Genomic DNA, 5,000 nt, shown 5'->3' on the forward strand with positions numbered 1-5,000 from the left:
CAGGCACCTCTGCGTCTATTTGGACCTCGCCAATACCAACACGACTTCCACTAGCAATACCAACACCACAGTCACTACCAACATAGGTGGAAGTACGGGCCATGTACAGACTCAGCCGGCGTGACGTGTTGCTATACCTTTATGTTAATTAAACGAATTTAGTCTTGTGGTGAAGTGACCAGTGCAATCTACGGACTTACTGATATTGCAATGAGTTATCTTTTTGTGATGAGAGTAACAGTGAATTTACGTAGTAACATTACAGTGAAGTGTGTGATACGATCACTTTACCAGTGTTACTGAATAGGTATCGTGACCTTGAAAAGTGTGTTAGCGAAGGAAAACAGAACTCGGAGCACTATTCATACTTTGTGCAATATATCTACAGTACGATTGAGTTAACATACTCCGAATATTACAGCCAAGCCAGAGAAAATATACACAGTGTATCTAAACCAGTGAGTTAGCCAAGCTAGTAAGTGAACATACCTTAGGAAATTATATTAATCTAAGTCAGTGAGTTAACATATGTGGAGAAAATGTACGAATACCAAAGAAAGTATATAAAACTAAACCACAGAATTATCATACGCTAAGAAAGCATATAAAAAAACTAAGCCAAAGCAACATCTCTTTCCGAAGATGCGATCGCCCGAGCAAAATCTTTTTGGACCGGCGGTCACTTGCAATCTGTAGATACGTAAAACTAAGCCAGTGAGTTAACATACCAAAAGCAAATACATAAAACTAAACCAGTGAATTAACTTACACTAAGAAAACAGAAAATACTAAGCCAGGGCGCTAACATAGCCTCAAACAACGTCCCTTTTCCCAAGATGCGATCGCAGGAGCAAAAAGTTTTGGTCCGGCGGTCGCTCGCAATCTGTCCCGTGGATCAAAAATTTCTCTTCCGGAAGCAAAGCCCGCGAAGGTTACCCGTCGGGGGCAAGACAATCCAATTCCACTCACGGCGAGAGGAATAACTAGGGCGATTTGTTACTGTGAAATTCAATTATGGTGGAGAAGAAGAGAGGGAAGGGAGTGGGGGCGGGAGAGAGAGAGAGAGAGAGAGAAGAGAGAGAGAGAGAGAGAGAGAGAGAGAGAGAGAGGAGAGAGAGAGAGAGTGGGGGGGGGGGGAGGAAAAAAGAGGGAGCGGGGTTAAAACATAAAATGGAAACAAAATGGTCGTTTTTTTTTTCTATTGAATCGGGATAAAATTTTTGCTTCGGTAGCCGGCGGAATAACAAAATTCAATCTGTCGTTTTCTAAGACTTGCGTTACAAGGATGATGAAAAGGAGATGAGATGGAGGGGGATAGGGGGGAGGAGGGGGCTGAGGAGGAGGGGGAGGAGGAGGAGGAGGAGAAGGGAGGAGGAGGAGGGAGAGGGGGAGGAGGAGGAAGAGGAAGACGAAGAGGAGGAGGGGAAGGAAGAGGAGGTGAAAGAGGAGGAGGAGGAGAAGAAAGAGGAAGAGGGAGAGGAAGAGGAAGAAGAAGAGGAGGAGGAGAAAGAGGAGGAGGAGGAGAAGGAGGAGGAGGAGGAGGAGGAGGAGGAGGAGGAGGAAGAGGAAGAGGAAGAGGAAGAGGAAGAGGAAGAGGAAGAGGAAGAGGAAGAGGAAGAGGAAGAGGAAGAAGAGGAGGAGGAGGAAGGAACGAAGATGAGGAGGAAGGGAGGGGGAGAAAGAGAAAGAGGAGCATGAAAATGAAAAAGAAATGAGAGAAAAAGACGAAGAAGGAGAATAGGAAGGAAGAAGAGAAAAGGGAAGAAAGGAGAGGAAGAGAAGGACAAAGCGAGGAAGTAAGGGAGGAGGAAGAGAGAAGGGGGGGGGGGAATAAGTGAAGAAATGTAGGAGGAAGAAAGGAAGGAAAATGCGAGGAAAGGAGAAAAGCGGAGGGAAAAATACGGGGAGGAGGAGGAAGAAGAAGAAGGAAAGGAGGAGGAGAAAGTGGAGGAAACAGATTAGGAAGGGAGGGAGAGAGGGAGACGAAGAAGTATGGGAGTGGAGCAGAAGAAAAAAAAAGGGAGAGAAACAGGAGAGAGAGAGAGAGAGAGAGAGAGAGAGAGAGAGAGAGAGAGAGAGAGAGAGAGAGAGAGAGAGAGAGAGAGAGAGAGAGAGAGAGAGAGAGAAAACAAAGATAATGACGGAGAAGGAAGAAAAGATAACAAACAAAACAAACAGAAACCAAGAGATACAGAGTGAGGAAAAGAGGAAAGAGGGGGGGAGGAGGAAGGGAGCACGGGGTGGGGGAGGGGAGAGGGGAGAGGGGAGGGGGAAGGGGGGGGGGACGTGACGGCCATCTGTCAGTGCCATTAACGTCAAGCAAGATTCAAGGGCGGGGAGGGAAGACTCGAGAAAAACAGCCTTTGTATCGGAGGATGCGCCAGATTCCATCTTTAATTGGGGGAGGGGGGGGGTCTCAGCGATGAAGGGCTGGGGATAGATAGATAGATAGATAGAGAGATAGATAGATAGATAGATAGATAGATAGAAAGATAGATAGATAGATAGATAGATAGATAGAGAGATAGATAGATTGGTTGGTAGATAGATATGTGGATATATAGATCGATAGATAGATAGATAGGTGGATAGATAGATAGATAGGTGGATAGATAGATAGGTGGATAGATAGATAGATAGATAGATAGATAGGTGGATAGATAGATAGGTGGATAGATAGATGGAAAGATAAGTGGATAGATAGATATATAGATAGATAGATAGAGAGAGAGATAGATTGGTTGGTAGATAGATAGGTGGATAGATAGATAGATAGATAGATAGATAGGTAGGTAGGTAGGTAGGCAGGTAGGTAGGTAGGTAGGTAAATAGATAGATAGACAGATAGATAGAGAGTAGGGAGGGAAGGAGGGAGAGAATGAGAGAGAACGATAGAGAAACGGAGAGAAAGAGAGATAGAGAGCACGGGAGAGCCAGAAAGATCGATCCAAACAGACAAACAGACAGACAGACAGAAAGGGCGAGGACATTTGAACACATTTGAACATTTGAACCCGAGGCTGATAAGTGAGAGCGGACAACGATCTCGACAGGACTGGGGAAATTCCGCCTGGCACCGTATTGTCACCTGGATATAGTGATGGCTTTGTCCGAGGTTGTGTTTTGGAGTGCGTGGCTAGGAGGAAGAGGGGGAGGATAAAGAGGGAGGGGGGATGAAATTGGACGAAGAGGGAGATAGGAGGACGAGAGGATAAAGAGGGAGATAGAATGGAATTGGACGAAGAGGGAGATTGGAAGAGGAGGGGGAGGAGAAAGAGGGAGGGAGGATGAAATTGGACGAAGAGGGAGATAGGATGGAGAGAGGAGAAAGAGGGAGGGAGGATGAAATTGGACGAAGAGGGAGAGAAAGAGGGAAGAGAGCCTGACCAGGATGGAGAAAGAAGGATAAAGAGGGAGAGAGGATGAAATTAGACGAAGAGGAGGAGATGAAGAAGGAAAAACGCACATGATGGAGAGGGAGCGATAAAGAGGGAGATAGGATAGGACTGAACGAAAAGGAAGAGGGATAGAAGATTAGTGACTCGTGATTTAGGATTAGGGGTGGGGTGGGGGTGGGGGGGGCGAGAGGACAATAGGTAATGAGGTCGATGTAGAAGGATAAGGGTGGTAAGAAAAGGAAGAAAAAAAAGGAGAAAGAGGAGAGTGAAGAGGCAAATAAGAAAAGGAAGAAAAAGGAAGGAGGGGGAAGGTAGAGGATGAGAGGAAAGAGGAGGAGAAAAAGAAACAGACGAATAGAAAGACAAGAGGGTAGAGAACGAAGGAGGAAATGAGCATAATTGGGGAAGAAAAAAAGAGGAAATGAGAAAGATAAACAAAAAAATCGAGAAAAAATAAGAATAGGAGGGAAAAAATACACACAAAAAAGAGAGGAAAGGGTAGATAAAAAAGGAAGAAGAAAGGGAGAAGAAAGGAAAAAGGAAAAAACAGTCTCAAGGTCGTCGCAGAAGTATCTAGTACCGCCCGGCTATTTCCCGAGTGACAGCTAGTACGAACTGGCACGAACAGGATGTGAAGGAGAGTTTGGGGTCGTGAATGAAACATGTAACGTGGCGGAGTAATGATAAAAGGAGGAAGAGAAGGAAGGAAGGAAGGAAGGAGGAGGAGGAGGAGAGGGAGGAGGAGGAGAGGGAGGAGGAGGAGAAGGAGAGGGAGGAGGAGGAGGAGGGGGAGGGGGAGGAGGAAGAGAAGGAAGGAAGGAAGGAAGGAGGAGGAGGAGGAGAGGGAGGAGGAGGAGAGGGAGGAGGAGGAGAAGGAGAGGGAGGAGGAGGAGGAGGAGGAGGAGGAGGAGGAGGAGGAGGAGGAGGAGGAGAAGAAGAAGAAGAAGAAGAAGAAGAAGAAGAAGAAGAAGAAGAAGAAGAAGAAGAAGAAGAAGAAGGAAAAGAAGGAGAAGAGAGAAAAAGAAGAAGAAGAAATAGATGATAACCATGATGAAGTTGAGAATGGTAAAGAAGAAGAAAAAGGAAAATAAGAAAAAGAAGGGAAAAAAAGAAGAAACAAGTAAACACAATCAAATCGGAAAGTATAATTCCCTCGTCGGGTTTCATCGGCCATTAAAAAAAAAAAAAAAAAAAAAAAAAATATAACACGTGACTTGTAAGAGGAAAGGTGAGGCAGAGAGCTTAGTAAGGTACAAAGGGAAGGAGTGAAGTGAGGTCAGTGTGGGTGACCTCGGGGAAGGAAAAAAAAAGGTCAGTCGAAAAGGTCAGACGGAAGGACGTTGATAAAAGATGATAGAGATAGTGAAAGATTATTATTAGGTATGTTGTTTTCTGTGCTGGGAATAGGAGGGGGGGGGGGGTAGGTGAGTCTAGTGAAATGATAGAATAATGAGGGAGTTGGTAGATTCACTTATTTTTGTCTGAGTCTGTCTGTCTCTCTCTCTCTCTCTCTCTCTCTCTCTCTCTCTCTCTCTCTCTCTCTCTCTCTCTCTCTCTCTCTCTCTCTCTCTCTCTCTCTCTCTCTCCCTCTCCTCTCTCTCT

General features: G+C 45.4%; 1 protein-coding gene across 8 annotated transcripts in view; it reads left to right on the forward strand.

The window, feature by feature from the left end:
• The window catches only part of LOC125041821, a 53,558-nt gene that overhangs the window by 272 nt on the left and 48,286 nt on the right, over positions 1 to 5,000 (forward strand). For 2 of the 8 annotated variants that reach the window (XM_047637149.1, XM_047637142.1), the window contains exon 1: positions 1 to 92. This exon is cut by the window's left edge and continues 139 nt beyond it. The exons of 3 other annotated variants lie outside the window; for them this stretch is intronic. The gene's annotated coding sequence lies outside the window, so the exon portion shown is untranslated. 3 more of the 8 variants (XM_047637145.1, XM_047637144.1, XM_047637146.1) reach the window with 3 other exon arrangements.

The sequence above is a fragment of the Penaeus chinensis genome, chromosome 31 (assembly GCF_019202785.1).
Source record: "Penaeus chinensis breed Huanghai No. 1 chromosome 31, ASM1920278v2, whole genome shotgun sequence".
Lineage (NCBI taxonomy): Eukaryota > Metazoa > Arthropoda > Malacostraca > Decapoda > Penaeidae > Penaeus > Penaeus chinensis.